The sequence below is a fragment of the Diadema antillarum genome, unplaced genomic scaffold (assembly GCF_040938485.1).
Source record: "Diadema antillarum isolate AM-2024a unplaced genomic scaffold, OU_Dant_1.0 seq00000697_RagTag, whole genome shotgun sequence".
Classification (NCBI taxonomy): Eukaryota; Metazoa; Echinodermata; class Echinoidea; order Diadematoida; family Diadematidae; genus Diadema; species Diadema antillarum.
In genome coordinates, this window is record NW_027271602.1 from 1046771 (window position 1) to 1069265 (window position 22495).

General features: G+C 40.1%; 1 protein-coding gene across 2 annotated transcripts in view; it reads left to right on the forward strand.

Moving 5' to 3' along the window:
- LOC139737633 (WD repeat-containing protein 20-like) overlaps nucleotides 1-22495 on the forward strand; it is a 107601-nt gene that overhangs the window by 11777 nt on the left and 73329 nt on the right. The gene's annotated exons all lie outside the window — the stretch shown is intronic.

Genomic DNA, 22495 nt, shown 5'->3' on the forward strand with positions numbered 1-22495 from the left:
GAAATATCTAAATGCATAACATACAGCGTGGCAACGGGGCTGGGCTGTGTTTTGTTGCATGGCGGACTGTAATTTAGACCTACCTTTTCTTTTAGGCCTACAATGTACTATTAGGGTGTCGGATCGTGCGCTGCCAACCTTACCACGAATGTGCGCTCTATCTCATAATACGCAACTCCCATAGGGCGCAATGGAAACGCGCGCAGTGCCGATTTTGACATGAAATTTTGTGCTGGATTTTGCCTTTATCGTCTTTTCCCCATGGCAAGTCGCCAACAAATCTTAACATATTTGGTATCATATGAAAGAAGAAGTTGGTCTCCATCTCCTATTAGAGCGCTGGTAAACATTTCCGACTGTAAGTTGATGAAAACAGCGTTAGAATCACATATGTCCTTGTATCTCAGCGTCTGCTTCGATACTCAAACCAGCGTGTGGCATGCGAGTAGTTTAGGATATGCTGAATCCGATGGTAAGGTTAGTTTTTCGCTAGCTCCACGTCTTGGGGTGGGGGTATTGCTTTGAAAACACCTCTTGCAATAATTTTTTGGTCTCAGCGAACGTGTCAGGCGTGGCTTCGTATGCAACAACCATAGTAACATCTGCACAAATACACTCATACATATTTAGATCTACACACATTCGCCGCCACATGGCGCATAGCTTGATCGTGTGTGCATGCAGCTAGCTCGCTGTGTGTGTGTGTGTGTCTATTTACGAGTACGTGCGCACCCGTGCCACTGAAAACAGAGCTGTCGCTTCGCTTGTGATAGTTCTACAGCACCGAGTTCTATGAGGTTACGACTGCCCAGCATTCACAATGTGCATGTGTGGATACAGTAATGGAAACACTTATGCTCGTAAACCACCTGGCACATTAGTTTCAATGAAGAAAAAGTACTATTACTGGATTGGTAATGATCATAATAGGCCTACAATGTATGAGTTAGCAATACAAACAAACAATCACGTAGAGTCATTGTTATTTTTGTTAATACTTCAATAGAAAAGTGCACTCACGATGCACGAGTTGCAGTCTTTCTCGCGATCTTTATGCTACATAGCAGATAGGCGTAGGCTACACAATGCATCAGGCATGTCGATTGTGAAGCAAACCGATGTACGCTCATTAACTGGTCGCTAGAGATCCGCACACGAATGCTACTTATCGGCGTTGTCTGCAAACATGATTTGGACACATTTTCGTGCGTGCTCATCAGAAAAAGGTGTAATATTGCAGTGATTTGAAAGTTAAATTTCTCGAGATAGAATAGTTATTTTCGCCATGAAATTTGAAATATAAAATGACATAATTCTCTTTCATATGAAATAGTTAATAATCCACCTTTTATAGAATTTTAAAAGTTACAAAAATGCTCCAGATACCCTACTACTATTACTCATTAGGAAGTCATTCCAAGAATATTAAAAGGCAATTGTGCACTTTACGGCCCTATATTATCGGTAGACGGTACCTCATTCGCTGTACGCCAAGGTGATATCCCATGAACCACCACGCACTGAGCTTCTCTTGCTGTATGGAATGCTGTTATTTGACAAGTGATAAGGTCACTAAAAACCTGCCTCACTCACTGCACTTCTGCTGCGGAGCTGACACTTCAAGCACTGTGCCATCGCGATATCGGGTGCCTTTGCTCTCCGCTGCAGGATTATTGAGCTATAGATACTACATTTACAATGTTGCATCACTGAAAATTGCCATGATCATGGTGCAAAGACAAAGTGTGAGAAAGTTGGCAGTAGTCTGCGATACAATAGATTTCCATTTTGAACATCCTAGACCTAGCTCACTCCAGCTCGCCACAGGCTTGTGTGTGTGTGTGTGTCCACTGACTCCATGTAGTGGCTGCCCATATATCGGTAGCTAGCTGTACACAAGTGCGTGCTTGGAGCTTCGCACAGCGTCTAGTCGGGCTAGTAAAACGGTAACTGTGTAGACGATATAAACACCAACAGACTGACATATCAGGTTAAGATTTTAGGTGTTTTTCATTACTATTTCACAGAATAATTTTGCCAAGGCCGCGAGTGGACATACACTGTATTTTATGTCCTCTGCAATAGGTTTGTAATTAGTGATCCCCTGCATATAATGCAGCATTCATTCATTTAAAATCATGATTGAAGGACGAAAGTTTACCACTCATTGCGTTCCGTTGTGTGCCAATTATGCACAGCACCCCATTTGTTTCTGCTCGCGCTCGATCACACCGCGCGGCGCAGGGAAGGGCGTTTGAGCAACCATGTTGCGAACCGTAAGTGCTTTCATCACACGAACACACACGTTGACACATACACACTGCATCCCAATGCAAAATCTCACACACATGCATACAGTACAGTACCGGAAGACATGCTGTCGACCCGCGGTACCTGATAGGTGCTCGAATTCGCACGCACTGCTAGATTAGAGTAAAATCTCGCACCAATAATATAGTGCCGTAAAGTCCACAATTGCCGAGAAGAATAGGGAGAAAGAAAAGAAAGAACAAAGGAAAAACAGGTGCTGGTGTACTTTCGCACCTGTTTGTCAATTGATCTCCAAACATGCAAAAACTCTCCTTGTTGTTCAGTAACCTAAAAAAGCATGCATCTGAGTCTCCAAAGTCGTAGAGAAGTTAAGTTTTCACACTTTAAGTGTTATACAAGTGTCAGAAAATCATTGGAAAGTCTCGATCGCTGAAATTGCTGCTCTGTACACAAGCACAGTTATGAATGTTTAACGCATGCACTAAGGGTCGATGTTGGTCTGAATGTAGCGACACAGCGGCTTTTTCTATGGTGGCGGTGAAAAGCTAAAATTTGTTTTAAAATTCCTTTTTCCTCAGCCCAGTCTTGCGTTATCGGTTGTAGCTTCATAGCAGTTGAGTGCATGTGTGAATGTATGCTGCCACTTATATCTTTCTCTTTTATTTCTGTCTTTTCTTCTTTCATTTTAAAGCAGAATCTATTCCTAAATTTCCCCTTCCTTCCTATCAATAATTTCTTTCTGCTTTTCCTCTTGTCTAACTTTCTCAATTTCGTATTTAACTGTACTTTCTGCCTGATTGTGCTTTGTTTTCGTCATGGGTTGTTTTTCCCCTCTAACTACAGTACAAGGGTCTTTCCTCTATCCTCATGACATCTTTTTCTTATGTGTTGTTCTAATGGATCCTTTTCTTTATTTCCTTTTCAACCTGTAGTGAATAGTTCTTTCCTTCCTATTCATCTTTGCTTTCATCTAGTTTTGATTCTCATTCTTTTAGTATTATTCTACCCTATTGTGTTTTTTTTTTCTTTAATTGCTTTCCTCTTTTCTTTTCAAACATATCCATCTCTCCCTTGCTTTCCTTGCAAGTTTCTCTTCTCTCTTTCCTTCCATCTTTTAGTGTACTCGCTATTTTTTAAGCCTTTTTTCATTTAGTATGGGTTCAACTTTTTAATACAGTGTACTTTTCTTTCATTTCCTTCCCCCTCTTCCTAGCGTTTCCCTTTATATTCTGTCACCCTTGTCTTATAACTGCATTTTTCATGATCTTCTTTCATTCACACACACACACGCATACACACACACACACACGCATACACACTCACTTTTTGTTTTTTGTCAGTCTTTTATTTTTCTTTCTTATACATATACGCAATAATATACAAATTATTTAATTGCAAAATATACAAATTTCATTACAACAATATAAATGCCACATTGTCAATATTACGAATGAAAAAAAAAAAAAATTTGTATGAAACAAAACACACACACACCCTCACACACACACGAAACGAACAACCCTTGAATCCTCAAATCAATCGCTACCGTGACCAGGTACAAGCTGAGAGAAAGGTAGAAAAAGTATTATCTTTGTAAAGACACCATAGAAGAACATGCCCTGGTCGAGGCGCACACTACTGTGCTGCTGTGTGTTTTGTACACCGTGCTGTGCTGTCTGCTCCTGTGCAATGCAGCAGTTATCGCAGAACGAGGAGCTGCGATCGACATTATTCCGAGAAGTAGAAAAGTGTCAAAACGGTGAAAATTCCTTTTCTACTGGACTTGAATCTCACTCAGATGTAAATATTCGAGGCTGTTGGATATTTAGAGTGAGTTTGTGCATGTTTGGAGGTCAATTGACAAGCAGGTGCGAAAGTACACTGGGGCCGAAAAGCCAGGAGAAGGGAAGGATGAAAGATGCTATGCTGTGGAAATCAGTCCCTGATCAATCTCGCGTAAACTCCATTTGGTGACGCCGCATTCACGAGTACAAATTAATAACTGCAGAAGAATGCCCCACCACCGCGCTTTAGTTATGTATCTTTTAAGCGCCACACGGTATGGCTGAATTCACGAGTATTTACAAACAGGCAAGCCGCCATATAGTACGGACACGCAGTGTTGGGGCCTATTTCACAGGTAAAGCACGTTGCCCACTTTTTGACCGCCCATGATGAGAACCAACACCTAGATTTGGCACACTAAATTTGTTACTATTACACTGATTTAAGAAATGCACGGATGCAAATAAAGCGGTATGTGCATAGAGAATACTGAAGCCCGCCGCACACTATACAACCCACGACAGGATACGACCTACGACTATACAACCTTACGACCATAAGACTCAGTCGTACGACCTGCAGGCCTCGAATTAACCGACGGCCGGCCGTCGGTGCCCCTCTCGTTGGCCGCAGTGCATTTTTTTTCCTTGATCAAAGTTACGGCAAAAAAAAATGTGCCCTTTTTCTTGTGGCCGTGGTGCCCTTTTAGAATGAAAGTTATTATTTATGACGTATAATATGCCCTTTCTCAAAGTCTACACTTTAATAAGCATGAATTTCCTGATCTCAAATATCATACTTTCAGTTCACTCGCATCCCAATATATCTGATTCAAACTGAAAGTATCTTTCCAAGATACGAAACGACGTGTACATACATGTACGCCCGACCGGCTTTCACCGTCCCGACTGCCTCCGCAGCGCAGCGGCCATAGAGTAACTAGCTAGGCAGCGGCGGGCCGGAGCAAGTGGTCGCAAGCCATGCTAAAAAATGCCAGGCCTGTCGGACGGCTGCGAGCATTGCCATCTCTCTCGCTCTGCATTCATGCCCGCATGCTCAAAGCAAAATGGCGCCGGAAGTGCTCCAAAGCGAGCGCGGCGTATGCGTTGAGAACGTACTGTATTACAGAACCTACATCGTATTGCGTATGGCCTACTGCCTAACGTCGTCTGCTGCGGAGAGATCTTATGCGTGCGTGCGCTGCTGGAGTGTAGCAGCACGGTCGATAGCATACAGTTCAATGGGGCATTCACATCACGTATAAACACCCAACATGCCCTTTCCAATGTGGCCTTGGTGCCCCTCTGACTGACCTAAGTGCCCTTTAATGGCTGGCCTCTTGGAAAAAGTGCCCTTTTCTAAATGGCCTTGCCCCTCCAAAATCCTATTTCAAGGCCTGGACCTGCTAACGCACACTATACGACCTGACCTTACGAGTAGGCTTACGGGCAATTCCGCGGTTAGTAACGTTACATTTTAGGGACATTCTCATGATTTAGATTAGACTCATTTCTCTATCTGTGGATATGAAGTCTCATTAATGTCACCAGAGATCATTCTAGTGTAGACCTAGAACAGAGCAAAGAATGAAATCATTTCATGAATTATTTTAGAAGAAAGGTCTGCTTTTAATGCCGGTTAGTAACGTTACAAAAAAAGGACATAAAAAATTGATGAGCATCTTTGAACAAAAAGTTTGCTAAAACTGGTATAGCTTGAAATATATCAACACTCATTTTTCATTTCTAGCTTTAAGGGCAATATCTACCCCAAATATCCTTTCTCATTATAACTTTGTTTGAAAATTAAGTACAAAAATCATGGTTAGTAACGTTACGGTTTGTCCAGTGATTACAGAATTGTGTGTTAACTCAAGTCATTACATATTTCCCCATGAGAATGCAAAGTTAAAGCTAAGAAACATCAGATAAGACATGAAACTCTTATTTTAATCATTAAACTCATGCGGTATAGTACCATTGTACTTGTACATGTTAAAAAAGACTAGAAAAAAAGTTTGCATGAATTACAAACTAAAAAAAAGTACCACTTTTGAAGACTAGGTCAAGTGATATCCACAGTTTCATAACTTTGCCAATCACTGTTCATCATGACTCACAGTAATTCACAAAAGCAGCCTGTTTTATTGAGCAAAACAGTTAATGTGTTCCTTATCAAGAGTACCTTTAATAAAGGGGAAAGAAATTAAAGAGCAAAAACTAATGTACCGGTATGTAGTATGTACAGTGTATGGCCAATTGTGGTGTGCGTAGTCATTGCGCAATAGGAATCCAGCATAATGCAATGTTTTATATTATTGTGAAAGTAGTTTAAGTCATATGACATTAAATCAAATAATACAGTGTATTAGTTGAATTCATGTTTATTCAAGTCTAGAGACATGTATTTTTTTTTTCTTTTAGACCAGTTTGAAATCCATTGAATGTCTAATCTCTGCATTGTTCTGAAAACAAAAGTCTGTTCGCTGTACCTGAAGCGTAATTAACCCCGACAAACCATTGTATGATAATTTCAAATCAGGACAGAAAATTCGAAGTGATGGCCTCAATTGTTACTTTCCACACAAAATGCTCTGCTAGCCCACAGATTCCATCAATTGCCCCTTCACATGGGAAGTGGTTTAAAAAAAAAAAAAAAAATCGCTCAATGTGCACCCTGTGAGCCTTCTGTAGTGATGCGAATGCTGTAGACCCCTCCCCCAATATTTCCCGCCACGATTCTGCAACGCGCAAAGATTTTGCCGCATCGTCTCATGACCTTTTTAGCTCACCTGAGCCAAAGGCTCAAGTGAGCTATTGCGATCGCCCTTCGTCCGGCGTCCGTCGTGCGTCGTGCGTCGTGCGTCGTGCGTCGTGCGTCGTCCGTCGTCCGTCGTCCGTCGTCCGTCGTCCGTCGTCCGTCGTGCGTCGTGCGTCGTGCGTAAACTTTTTACATTTTCATCTTCTTCTTGAAAACCCCAAGACCGATTTTCATCAAACTTGGCAGGTAGCATCCCTAGGGGGTTAGGAACTCAATTTGTTAAAATGGGCACCATGCCCCACCCAGGGGGCCCCCAGGGGGGCCCAAACCCCCCAAAATTAAGGAATCTGTAAAAATCTTCTTCTCTAGAACCAGAAGTGATAGAGCTAAGTTAATACTATTACTTAGTACATTGATGACTATAGTTTCAAGTTTGTTCATGGCAGAATCAGGGGTGCCCCCCTTGGGACCCAGGGGAGGGGGGTGGGGATTGTACATTTTCATCTTCTTCTTGAGAACCCCATGACCCATTTTCACCAAACTTGGCAGGTAGCATCCCTAGGGGGTTAGGAACTCAATTTTTAAAAATGGGCACCATGCCCCACCCAGGGGGCCCCCAGGGGGCCCAAACCCCCCAAAATTAAGGAATCCGCAAAAATCTTCTTCTCTAGAACCAGAAGTGATAGAGCTAAGTTAATACTATGAGTTAGTACATTGATGACTGTAGTTTCAAGTTTGTTCATGGCAGAATCAGGGGTGCCCCCCTTGGGACCCAGGGGAGGGGGGTGGGGAAGGGTTCTAATGGGGCCTAAATTGTACATTTTCATCTTCTTCTTGAGAACCCCATGACCCATTTTCACCAAACTTGGCAGGTAGCATCCCTAGGGGGTTAGGAACTCAATTTGTTAAAATGGGCACCATGCCCCACCCAGGGGGCCCCCAGGGGGCCCAAACCCCCAAAATTAAGGAATCCGCAAAAATCTTCTTCTCTAGAACCAGAAGTGATAGAGCTAAGTTAATACTATGAGTTAGTACATTGATGACTGTAGTTTCAAGTTTGTTCATGGCAGAATCAGGGGTGCCCCCCTTGGGACCCAGGGGAGGGGGTGAGGAGGGGTCCTTATGGGGCCTAAATTGTACATTTTTATCTTCTTCTTGAGAACCCCATGACCCATTTTCACCAAACTTGGCAGGTAGCATCCCTAGGGGGTTAGGATCTCAATTTGTTAAAATGGGCACCATGCCCCACCCAGGGGGCCCCCAGGGGGCCCAAACCCCCCAAATGAAGGAATCTTTATAAATCTTCTCTAGAATCAGAAGTTATAGAGCTGAGATAATACTATGAGTGAGTGCATTAATGACTGTAGTTTCAAGTTTGTTCATAGGAGATCCAGGGGTGCCCCTCTTGGGTAGGGGGGGGGGGGTGGTTGGAAGGGTCCAAATGGGGGCCTGAATTGTACATTTTCATCTTCCTCCTGAAAACCTCATGTTCATTGAAGTCTCCCGCATATTTTGAGACCAAATTTGCGACGTCTGGGTACACCGTTCTGCAGTTATGTAATGTTTTGCATAAATGCATGTCGACATGAAAACAGCTCAAATTCATGATATCGTGTGCAAATCCAATGCAAATTGTGTTTTTCGTTAATTTGATATTAATTAGATTGTTTCAACCTTTGACCAGTGAAATTAATCAATTGTAATGTAGATAAGCTTGAAAAAGTGCCTGCAACAAATTTTGGCAAAAAAAACCAATAGAAAACAAAAGGTAAAAAAACATTAAAATACATAAGAAATTAACAAAACAATAAAAAACAAAAGAAACTGATTTTGATTTTGCTATTTTTTTTTGCAAGAAAATCATTTGATGTGTCTTGAGGAACTCTTAGACAAAAATTTAGCAATCCTTCAGTCTTTTTTATGGAGTTAAAGGTGAAAATATGATTTCATGCGTAAATTTGCATAATTAATTTACTAAAAAAAAAAGCCAATATCTTTTTACTGTATGACCACGTAATCTTGTAGTTGACATCTGGCTCTATCATCAGGCAAAATTTTGCCAGACCAGGACCTGTCCATTGGAGTCTTATTCACTTATTTCATGGTTAGTAACGTTACAATATACACAGGCTGTGGTTAGTAACGTTACGTGGTTAGTAACGTTACACATTTTGACTGCTGTTATTTCTAACTTCTATAATGATTAGTAATACTTATTTTTATATTTCAGTTAGTCATTGGACACAGCAGGAAAAATTTAGATATTATCATTCATAGACACTTTATACTCTCTGGAGGTAAATAATTTCACTTTTTGGTTAGTAACGTTACATGACTGTCCGATGGTTGGGGAAATGCACTCATGTTTGCATTTCGAAGACATGTAAGTTGATTTTACTTAATCTACCCATGAAAGCACTGCATTGCCTCTATGAATTCAATATTTGTGGCTAGAAAATGGCATTTAACTTGACTAGCTATCTTCTTTGCCATTATGGAGATTTTGCTGATGAAATTCAATCTGAAAGATTACTTGTTAAAAATTGGTGAATTCAATACCTAAAACTATCAAGATACCCTGAAAAATAGTTTTTCCTGACTTATCAATGTGTTCTTTCTGAAGTCAGATACAAATATCAAGGAAAAAACCAAATTGAAATTTTATGGTTATGTCCCTCTTACTGCGGAATTGCCCTTACGACTGTTTTGTCTTCAGTACATTTTACCAATGAGTATTAAAGCGTGCGCAGTGCGCACTGCGTGCGCTTGCATTTTACTGTATCTTGATTGGCTGAAAGCCCACGACCGGTCGTGGAAATTCAACATGTCAAATCTCTACGACTGGCACTAAGACCCAGTCGTACGACTGAAACTGGCAAGACTGGTGACGTCACACCACCGGTCTTAAGGTTGTACGACCGGTCGGATCGTATAGTGTGTGGCGGGCTTTATCATTCACCAACCTAAGGATATACTTGCAAAATTTAGATTGAGGTACTTTAACCCTATCTCTGTCACATAGACCAAGCCCGAGTGCTCAGATATTTTGCAGTGCGCAGACATGGGATTGTTGATGGCCAGTTCTGATTGTTCTGATTGACATTAATGTGTCATGTTATACATCATTTGAAAGCTTATTGTCTAAACTTTCATATTACGTAATAATCTGAGTGAGGGCGTCCTCAAATTTGAAGTAGGACGCCCTCTTATGTCACATAATTATCTTCGCAGACTTACTTCTTCATGTTACCACCTCATTTTCTCACACAACATGCTCTTGTATCCGAAAAAGGTCTACACAAATGTTGTACAGAATTTATTCAGCTTTCAGATGATGTGATTTTTTCATCAGTAGCATTAGTACTTTTCACAGGCATGAGATTTCTCCGCGGATCCGCGGATTTCTGCGGATTTTGAAATTCTGGGGAGAAAATACACAGTCGGGAAAATTTCCGTGATTTTCCTCTTTTTTTTTTTTTTTGCAGCCACCATATCTCGCCGTGTGTGAATGGTGATGAGTGCAGTTGTCAGCGGGCAGCTGTGAGATGTTGCATGTTTCATGCGTGAAATGGATGTGAAACGTGCGTGTTGATCTACTTGTAGCTACTATACTGTAGCTTGCAGTGTGGTGTGATATGATGCACACGTGTGTGAGGCTGTAACTGCGTATTACGTGTATCATTACTATCAAGGAGCTTCGGCACGCATGCTGCTGCAGCATTCAGCGCGATGTGTTGACCGAAAGATCGGTCTGTATCTGTCCATCGGGGAATGTTCCGCAGAGACTGCGTCTGGCTTCACGGATCTCCTCCGTATACGGAGGACAGCGTTATGGCAAAATATAAAAGAGTCCTCCGGACAGACGGATCTTTCTGTCTACACGATGCGCTGCTTTTGTATCCCGCTGATTACGTTGGCGTGACCTACATTTTTGTCATCGTGATTTTGTGGACCGGTGAGAATATTTCTTTCTTCAATGAGAAAATGAAGACCCTCGATAAGGACGACCCTCGTGTAGCGCATATTGACACAGATGTCTCCAATACAGTAAGTTCAAGTGGCAGTGGTTGGAATATGAAGTTGATCTCCCAGAACCAGTTTCGTCTTCTAACCACGTTAGGCCAGCGAGTCAATCGACTTCCTCGGGACCTGGAACTTGTGATACATCATCCGCCGCAAGGATTCGCTTTACATTCTGGACTTCATCCAACAATACTTCATTTGCTTGGTCTACATTAGCTGTTTATGAACTTAACCGGGTCTACAAATTTTTGGTCTACAAATTTTTGTACCTCCTGTAAGGTATTATAGGCAGTCTAAGTTAGCTGTTGCATGGACGTAGAGACGGTCAACAATGCTGAGCTGCATGTATGATTTATTTTCAGCTGTCTTACATACATGATTCTCTACTAGACTACATGGACCAAGATCAGCAATACTTTGCCTGGTCTGCGCACTGTAAACTGTTAATGGACTAAGGTAAAGACAGCCAACAATGGCAATGCCAAGCTGTGATTTATTTTAATTTTTTTTTTTTTTTGTACCCATATGAACTGAATCCAGCAAGACGTCACCTGGGTGTACATTACTGTGATTTATTATGGCCTCACATTTGAGTAGGTCCTAGGTATAACAGTTAAGCATACTATTCCTTCCTTTAGATTTTGCAAGTGTCATTCATGAGTTCAATTATCACAATGTTTCTCTGTAAAATGTACCTCATAACAATAGTAAATTTCAGTTGTAAAATGCATTAAAATGAGTTTTTTCATACCTTGAATTTCAAAAAGTCCTCACCGTGTGAGGGGGGACACCCCCCTCCCACACCCTCCCCCCGCTCAGTCGCTACGCTCCCTCGCAAACTCTCTCCTCTTTCTTCAACTTTTCTCTGTCTCTGGCCTGTTTTCATTTTATGAACAAAAGCGTGTGGCAATTACAACCTACATTTCACACTTTTCGCATAATTTTTGATTTTATGAATGAAATGTTGGCCTGAAAGTAGATAAAGCTTGCTTATATCTAGTCAGTATGAAAATATCAATTGAATTATATGCCTTTTACTTGTAATTTAGATTATTCATGTCCTATAATATTGCCATTAATGATAAGATAATCTCAGGGTAAAAATTGTCACTGAAAATATTCAGTCTTCAGAATGTCCATTCCAGTCAAGTATGCTAGACTTCAACTATTTGCACTCTCCTCATTGAAACAGAATTGAACTATCACTAGTCATTTGCTTTATCATAAACCTTCATTGAACATAAGTTTCATAAAGTAACGGTTTATTAGATAATAATGATCGACAGTCAAACATACCTCAGCTTCGAGATCGAGACTGTGCAGCTTCAGGTAGGAGGCTACTGTAACCTTATTGCTCCAGCACCCTGCCCCGCTAGCCCCGGCTACGAGACCCATTGCACTGCTGTTAGTGCCGAGTAAACAGTTGCCACTGCTGCACTGAATGTGGAGTGTTCATCCATCCTACAGATCATTTATGAGGCTGATATTACTGGAGCTACATCCCTTCACAGAATTTAAAGATGTTGAAATCCCTATCCTGAATGTTTTCACTTCATATTTTACTATTTTGACTTAGATAGAATAGATGAAAATTGACCCATGTGTACGATCTTTTCATCGCACATGGCGATCTCTATTACAGTCCCATATATACAGATTTGTGTAAGTTCTCCACACAAGAAACCTATGGCAAAATTGTACACAGTACATTGCAGCCTGAATTGAAATAAACATGGGCGGGGCCACTACAATTTCTTGGACTGTGAGAAGGCTTTCCTGATTGGTTGGAGGTGGGGAAGCTTTTTTTCGCACTGGATATCGTTTCCTTACACTGTCAAGCAATCACAAATGAGTTTATAGAGTGGTAGTGTCATAGCCTTTGAAGTAATCTGTCAATCAACATAGGGCCGATCAAATTGGCCGAAGCCTTTACATGGCAGGTTTTGGGCCGATGAAATCAGCATGTAACACAGATAGGGTTAACCGTATCTGTGTCATGGGCCGATTAAATCGGCATGTTGTGTGGAAAAATGAGATGGTAACGGGCTCACACGGGTAAATAATTCCCCATAGAGACGTGTGTTAAAATTCAAATTTCAAAAAATTCTGTAAAATAGCTGGGAGAAATGAGGTGTTTCATCTTCACTAACCTGAATAAGTGAGATATTACCTTTCATCCATCAGATTGCCAGGGTGGGTTGTTCTGCTCTAATTCTGTCCAGGGGTCCGCAAAGCCAGACTACGAGTTCTTGTCACTCAAAAAATCACCTATTTCCGTACACGTACCCAATGAAATATAATCCCCTCAAATTCCATCAGAAAAGCTTTCATCTTCCAACCAAAATGCAGTTTGTAGAGGAATTCATACTCAATATCTACAGCTATTCAGTTTTTTGCCAAACTACATCATTGATTTTTAATTAATTTTTTTCTTCATTTATTTTGGTATCTTTGGTACGAATTTGTGAAGGGGTCTGGGACAGTCCATTTTATTTACAGGTGTGAGCCCTATAGTGGAGGTCATATTTCTTATTTGACTTTTAAACATCATAAATGTGTTTTTTATGATATTTGCCCCTACATCATATGAGAAATTACACTTTCAACGATTATAAAGCTTCTCAAAGGGACACTTTTAGAAAATCATGCCCTTTAGGGTTTTTTTAAAAATAAATCTTGCAGTTTTGATCAGTTCTTCATAAGATGAATACATAGATCCAGGCAGTTATCCTTGATTGTGGGTGTGTCATCATCACCTTATAGCCTACAAAGTACTTGATAAGACTTTGTTTTGTCAAACAGACTAACTTTATGTATTTTGAGCTGTTTCAGTGGTAGCCAAAACAAAGAAATACATTAAAATAACACAGTCATTCAAAGTTGTGTGATGCTGATGACTGACTGCTATGTACTAAGATCTAGTGACAAGAACATAATATTAAGAAAAGAAATAGTAGCAAGGCAGAGTTGGGGGGGGGGGGGAGTAGAGGAGAGAGGTAGAGAGAGGGGGTAGGGAGGGGAAGGGGAGGGAGGAAGAGATCTGACACAATACAAGATACACAATACAAGATTAACACAGTCATTCAAAGTTGTGTGATACTGATGACTGCTATTTACTAAGATCTAGTACCACAAGAACATAATATTAAAAGAAATTGTAGCAAGGAAGAGTGGGGGGGGGGGAGTAGAGGAGAGAGGTAGAGGGAGTGGGGGGGGGGGGTAGGGAGCAGAAGGGGGAGGGAGGAAGAGAGATCTGACACAATACAAGATACACAATACAAGAGGTCATTCAAAGTTGTGTGATACTGATGACTGCTATTTACTAAGATCTAGTACCACAAGAACATAATATTAAGAAAAGAAATTGTAGCAAGATAGAGTTGGGGGGGGGGGGGGAGTAGGGAGGAGAAGGGGGAGGGAGGAAGAGAGATCTGACACAATACAAGATCAACATAAACCAGCAGAGCTTGTATGGGATGAATACTTCCCATAGACTTGCATGTATTGCGTGCATTCTCTATAGGGCTCACACGGGTAAATAATTCCCCATAGAGACGTGTGTTAAAATTCAAATTTCAAAAAATTCTGTAAAATAGCTGGGAGAAATGAGGTATTTCATCTTCACTAACCTGAATAAGTGAGATATTACCTTTCATCCATCAGATTGCCAGGGTGGGTTGTTCTGCTCTAATTCTGTCCAGGGGTCCGCAAAGCCAGACTACGAGTTCTTGTCACTCAAAAAATCACCTATTTTCCGTACACGTACCCAATGAAATATAATCCCCTCAAATTCCATCAGAAAAGCTTTCATCTTCCAACCAAAATGCAGTTTGTAGAGGAATTCATACTCAATATCTACAGCTATTCAGTTTTTTGCCAAACTACATCATTGATTTTTAATTAATTTTTTTCTTCATTTATTTTGGTATCTTTGGTACGAATTTGTGAAGGGGTCTGGGACAGTCCATTTTATTTACAGGTGTGAGCCCTATAACATGTAAAAGTAAGTCTGCAATGATAATTATGTGACATAAGAGGGCGTCCTACTTAAAATTTAAGGGCGCCCTTACTCAGATTATTATGTAATATGAAAGTTTAAACTATAAGCTTTCAAATGATGTAACATGACGCATTAATGTCAATAATAATAATCAGAAATGGCCATCAACAATCTTGTGTCTGCACACTGCAAAATGTCTGAGTGGTCTGGCTACGGTGTATGTGACAGAAATAGGGTTAAATAGACTTAATTGTGGAAGCAGTTTAGTGAGCATAATTCGAACGCCTGCGCCCACCGTTCGACCCCATATGCCCTTGCTTTGAATTCGACATACCGCCGTACGCCGCCTATGAATGGATAAGTGCGCATGCCATGATTCTACCACACGCGGAGGAGAGTTGTATACATTGCACTATGACTCCGAGCGCAGTACTCAATGTACTCCACGCTGTCTATTGAGTGTAAGAGATTTGCGTTCACATACGCACAAATTCAATGCGCATACTTTTATGCCAAACTATGGCACATATCGCAAATCCTGGCACGGTCGGCGTGCAAATATAAATAGCGTGTAAACACAGAAGCCGATCTCAGAGACTGCTGCCACCGTGACTGTAGGTGTACACGCCGTACACGTTCAATACAGATAAACTGACTAGTAACTTCGAAACTTGGAATGAAACAAGTCTATAGTTGCATTGTTTGAATTTTGCACTTGTTGGGCCCACTGGAGGTGTGGGGAGACTAAGGGATCGCCTGCGCCTTCTGTCCGTCCGTCGTCCGTCCGTCATCTGTCCGTAACGCAACAAAAACTTGAACAACTCTCTAATGAGGACTTCAATTTCAATCAAACTTGGAGGGAAGAATGGTTATACAAAGTTACACATTTTACCAAATATGAAGGGCACCTCAACGTCAAAGGTCACAGGCAGAGGTCAATGAACTTTAGGGCTCAATGTTAAAGGACAAGTCCACCTTCATATACATAAGGATTGAGAGAATGCAGCAATATTAGTAGAACACATCAGTGAAAGTTTGAGGAAAATTGGACAATCCGTTCAAACGTTACGAATATTTTAAGTATCTGCGCAGTCACTGCTGGAAGAGAAGACTACTACAGTGTATGATATGATGTCAAACTCTCATTGATGTGTTCTACTAATATTGCTGCATTCACTCAACCTACATGTCTATGAAGGTGAACTTGTCCTTTAAGTTTTTACGGCGCGTTTCGATTATGGCTCATAACTTTTGATGTATGTGTCCGTTTGTGACAAAACTTGGATGGTAAATGTCCCTTGGGGAGTTGAAGGTCACCACAAGGTCAAAGGTCACAGACAGGGGTCGCTGAACTTTTAGGGCCCAATGTTAAGATTTTACGGCGTGTTTCTATTATGGCTCATAACTTTTGATGTATGTGTCCGTTTGTGACAAAACTTGGATGGTACATGTCCCTTGTGGAGTTGAAGGTCACCACAAGGTCAAAGGTCACAGACAGGGGTCAATGAACTTTTAGGGCCCAATGTTAAGATTTTACGGCGCGTTTTGATTATGGCTCATAATAATAATGATAATGATAGTGAGACTCTTCTAAAGCGCTCATTTCTAACTAAAAAAGATCCTCAAGGCGCTATGTAGAACAGAGTACATATTGTGTCACGTTAGAACAGTATCACAGAAAATAATAAGACAATAAGCCAACAAAACAATAGGCACAGTTTTCTTTGTGAAAGTAAGTAATCTAGCGGCACATTTCTGAAGACGTTGCAGTTTACTGGGTTCTTTTTTGTGGAAGGCTGCAAAACAGAGAATTGCAGAAATCTAGACGAGACGAAATAACAGCATGCATCAGTTTTTCTGCTGCTGATCTAGTTAAATATCTCCGAATTGAGCCCAGGTTACGCAAATGAAATCTTACAGATTGGGATACATATGAAATGTGGTCTTTGAATGTCAGACTTGCGTCATAAACAACACCAAGATTACGAACTTTGTTCGAAGGCTTGATATTACTATTGCCAACTCTAACATGTATCAGAGTTCACTTTAGACAACATCTGTTTGGATCCTATCAGAATAAATTCTGACTGTCATTAAATTTGAGACCATTTCTTTCTATCCATGCCTTAACATCATCAACACATAATTCTAATCGTTTTACAGCTTCAGAGAGTTCAGTCCTGGTTGGTGAAAAAGATACAAATATTTGATCTGCATAACAGTGATACTGAATGTCGTGTCTTTCAAAGATGTGTCTAATCCTTGAAAGATATATTGAGAATAGAAGTGGTCCACCTACAGACCCTTGCGGGACACCGCAAGTAAGTGCAGCCGGATCAGAGTTACTGTCATTGATCTTAACATACTGTGAACGGCTGGTAAGGTAAGATTGAAACCACTCTAATGCAAGTCCTGTGACACCAACAGATCTGAGAGTCTGGATGAGAATGGAATGGTCGACAGTATCAAAAGCTGCCGACATATCAAGTAAAACAACTGCAGTGATATTCCCAGCATCCATCTGACTCAAACATTGATCAGTTAGGTCAGTAAGTAATGTCTCTACACTATGATCAGGGCAATATGCTGATTTGTGGCTATCAAGAAAATCATTCTCCTGCAAGTAGTCTCGTAGGCGTCTAATTCACATGACTTATTTGGAGACTTCATAATCATATTCTTAACCTCAGTTACAGAGGTTGGATTTAGTGAGTCTAATTTTGAAGTAGTTGCAACTTCAGCTTCACTTTTAACCACACGGACACATGGTAAGGATAAGCGTATATTCGCTATCTTATCTACGAAAAACCGATTAAACTGGTTAGCCAATTCTTTGTCAGAATCATGCTCAGGTAGAGGAGATTTCTGTTTTCTGCCAAGAAGCTTGTTTACAACCTGAAAGAGTTTCTTTGTGTCTTTTCCACAGTCATTAACTTGTTTAGAGTGATATTCAGTTTTTTCTTTTCTGTAGTAGTTGTTTACAATACAACTGCCTATCCATCTTTAACAATGATTTCCTCCATTTTCTTTCTAATTGCCTTCGACGCAGTTTCGCTCTAGCAATTTCTTCATTGTACCATTTGATGTATGTGTGCGTTTGTGACAAAACTTGGATGGTAAATGTCCCTTGGGGAGTTGAAGGTCACAACAAGGTCAAAGGTCACAGACAGGGGTCAATGAACTTTTAGGGCCCAATGTTAAGATTTTACGGCGCGTTTTGATTATGGCTCATAACAATGATAACAATGATAGTGAGACTTATAAAGCGCTCATTTCTAACTCATAGGTGGGTCAAAGAACTTCTGGGAGTTAGAAAAACATTAATTTCTTATACGCGAATGGGCGAGATACAATTTGGCACTTGCCTTGTTTATTCATAAACTAGGAGAGAATGCACTTACCTTTATATTCATAAGAGTGGTCTATTCATTAATTAGACTTTATATTTACGTTATCGATATTGACATACACGATTCGCAACTTAACGAAAATGAAGATTATAATGCAGCGTGTGAGAACAGTACATCGCCGTTAACGATCACCCCATCACTGTACAGGCATGCTTATCTGGAAACATTAAACTGCACATTACTTGAATATGAGACCATTCTGAAGCAAATAATACATAATGAATTCCACAAGGATTGGAACAATCATCCCCCAGCATTCCCACTGATTCCCACTGATTCCCGCTGATCAGTTACTAGCCATCCCCTTTAAGTAAAATTTGCTATTTTTGATTGACTGCTGCAGCCAAGTTAGATGAGTTACATTGCTCATTTTCTGTAATTTAGAAGAACTTTATGATCTTACTATGCACGATATATTATGGCACGGATCTGACGATCCATTATTGCGCACGAGGTCACCGAAAATGGTGTTAAGCGTCAAAGTTAATGTTTTCAGGTACTAATCTGCAAAAATGCATAGAAGGTGAATTGTGATACTCAGGTGAGCGTGATACCCCTGGGTCTCTTGGTTTGTTTGTTTTCTTTTTTTTATGCCTCCGCCATGAAGTGGTGCAGGAGGCATTATGTTTCGGGTTGTCCGTCTGTCCATCCGTCCTTCCGTCCGTAATGAATTTTGTGGACAGCGTAACTAAAAAACCTTTTGAGGTATCCTAATGAAACTTGGCATGTATGTGTATTAGGGGGTGAAGTTGTGCCTATCAACTTTTGGGTGCACATGCTTAAGGTCAAAGGTCAAGGTCAAATGCTTAAAATTTCACTATTTCCCCCATATCTATGCAATGCCTGAAGATATTTTCTTTAAACTTAGTGTATACATGTATTACCCAATTAAGATTCTCTGGTGAAAGTTTGGGTCGTGAGGTCGAAGGTTAAAGGTCAAAAGGTCAAGTAAAAATTGTGAAATTTCACTTTTTTCTCTATATCTTGGAAATTGTTCAAGGTATCTTCATGGAACATAGTATATAAGCATGTACTAACGGGCAGTGGTTATCTAGGGAATTTGGGGTTCATGGGGTCAAAGGTCAGGGGTCAAAGGTTAAGGGCAATACTTCAAAATTTTACTATTTCCCTTATGTATGCATTGCCAGCAGGATCATTATTTTAAAATTTGGTGTATGCATGTGTAACCCAATAGAGATTCTCTGGAATTTTTTTTTTTTGCCAAGAAGGTCAAAGGTCAAAAGGTCAAAGATCAGGTGAAAGTGCTGAACTTACTTCTTTCTCCATATCTCAGAAGTGGCTCAAGTTATCTTGAAACTTAGTACGTATTTATGTATGTTCTGCCTGACAGTGATTCTCTTATATATCTTAGGGTCAAAGGCCAGATGAAAATGGTAACAATTTACTGTTCAATACAGAAATTGCACTTTTTCTCCATACCTTGAAAATTACTCAATGCATAAAGTTATGAAAGGGTCAAAGTCAAGTTAAAGTTCTTAAATCCCCAAATACATGCTCTCCTATTCATCGAATTAAACATAGATCAAGGAAGGTGAACATTCAACACATTTGTAATCACACATTGTCCACATGTACTATAGACCTATTAGAAGAATCATGCATTATGGCGGAGGCATACCAGTCGCCATAGCGACATTTCTAGTTTTCTTCTGCATGGAGTTTCCTCACAAAAAGAAACCCAACAAAATCTGCTTAGTACTTCATCGCTCAAATTAGAAGGATCTACATTGATGGATTCTTCTATGTACAGTTAAGTTGAAGAGTCTTTTGTTGAGAACAGGATCTACCACATAATCACAACATTGCTGCCCTCTCCCATGTTCTGTTATTGAGCTGATGTGGAAGCAGAATAAGTGATATTCAACTTTACAGACTTTTCTGATGCTGACATGACTGTAAATACAGCAAACTACAAAAAAATAGATCCTTAATTGTGCAGGACATATTGAACTGTTTTTTATGCCTCCGCCACGAAGTGGTGCCGGAGGCATTATGTTTTCGGGTTGTCTGTCCATCCGTCCGTACGTCCGACCGCATTCGTTTACGCGATAACTTGAGTGATATTGACTGGAATTGTACCAAACTTGGTCCAAGTATAAAATATGATGGGGCAATTACTTGATAAGATTTTGGGTGAAATCAGCCAAAGGCCAAAGGTCAAAGGTCAAGATCAAATCATGAAATTGTATGTGTTTACGCGATAACTCAAGACTGAATGGAGCAAATTCCACCAAACTTTGTCCAAGGATGTGTGATGGGACAATTACTTGATTAGTTTTTGAGAGAAATCGGACAGAGGTCAAAGGTAAAAAATCAAGGTCAAATCCTAAAATGTATCTGTTTACGTGATAACTCAAAACTGGATGAAGCAGCTTTCACCAAACTTGGTCCGAGGATGATGTATGATGGGGCGATTAGTTGAGTAGATTTTAGTGACATTGGCAAAGGTCAAAGGTCAACAGGTCAAGGTCAAATGCTAAAAATGTTGCTATTTCCCCCATATCTATGCAATGCCCGGAGGTATTTTCTTGAAACTTAGTGTAGACATGTACTACTGCGTAAATATTTCTCCAGAGAGAGTTTCATGTCATAAGGTCAAAGGTCAAAAGGTCAAAGATTAGGTGAAAATGTTACAATTTCACTTTCCTCGCAAGTGGTTACTTAGGGGTTATGTGTCGATAGTCATGGGGGTCAAAGGTCAAGGTCAACTCCTCAAAATTATACTATTTCCCTCATATACTAGTATATGCAAGGCTTACATTATTAGTTTTAAAACTTAATATATATATACATGTATTACCTAATGGAGATTCGCTGAGAAATTTCCAACCAGAAGGTCAAAGGTCAAAGGTTAAGGGTCAAAGGCCATGTTTAAATGCAAAGAAAAAAAATCTATTTTGTACTGTAATTACACTCTTTCTTCATACCTTGAGAATTACTCATTGCATTAAATTATTAAAGGGTCGGTCAGAAGTCAAGTAAAAATCCTCAATTCAACAAATATGTGTACCTGCACTCTTAGACATTTATAGCAAACCCAGTTTAAGGGTAGTGAACATTCAAGATATTTCTGACAAACCTGTCATTTCAATATTTTGCCAGTTATGTGAAACCTGTCATCACACATTGTGAAGACATTGTACTATACACCTATTGGGAGAATCCTGCTTTATGGCGGAGGCATCAGTCGCTATATCAGTCGCCATAGCGACATTTCTAGTTTTTTTTGACCTATTACGCATTTTTTTCTAATTAAAACACAAGTTGCAAATAGTGCAGAATAATGTCTCAGCCATTGATATAGATGGAAATGAAAATGTGATGGGTATAGGGATCAATACACAAACAGAAAAGAAGAATAGTCCTGAAATTGGCAGGTCCTAAAGTACAGTTGAACCTCTCTTATCCGGCCTCCCTTTATCCGGATCTCTCTATTATACGGACGCAATCTCGCTGTGATTTTTTAAAAATAATTACGGGAGGAAAGGGGGATTCCCAACTCCTTGAGAACTCCTACACAAACACACATGAATTACATATTCTTGATACATTTCTTAATAATTATTTAGGTAAATCATCCCAAGAATTTATAAAAGAAAATGATTTCATTCTTGCAAACACGAACCTCTATTTTGGGGTCTGTTACTGAGTGTAACAATGAAAAGGTTGCAGTATGCACATTACTACATGTGGTACTACAATGGGCTACATCAGTACATGTGTATGTATATGTACATGTATAAAGCATTGAGTCTCCTGTGTCCGGCCAAATCCCTTATCCGGATGAGCCCCGGTCCCAACTTGTCCGGATACGAGAGGTTCAACTGTAAAAGATCTCATGAAAGTGCTATAGCAACATTTTGAAATGGCTGAAATAGAAATTCACCATGCCATGTCATCATCCTTGTTTAATGCAATTTGTTATAAATTTTGAAAGCATTATTATTCCTCATCCAATGAGATTCTGAAACTCTACTCAGTATAACTTATTTCTAGTTGTTCAAATGTAAAAGTCTGAAAATCTTTCGGAGGTCCCCTTTAATGTTTAGATGGCAGATTTACATGCGTAGTGGATTAAATCAGCCCATTGCAGGGATATGTAGGGGTAAGCTTGTTGACTTGGTACACTTATGTCCCTTTTATTTCTATTGATTTCTTGAATTAAACTTTTTCTGCTGCTGTATCTTCCCACAAAGAGCCTCATACTCTCATACTGTGCAAAGAT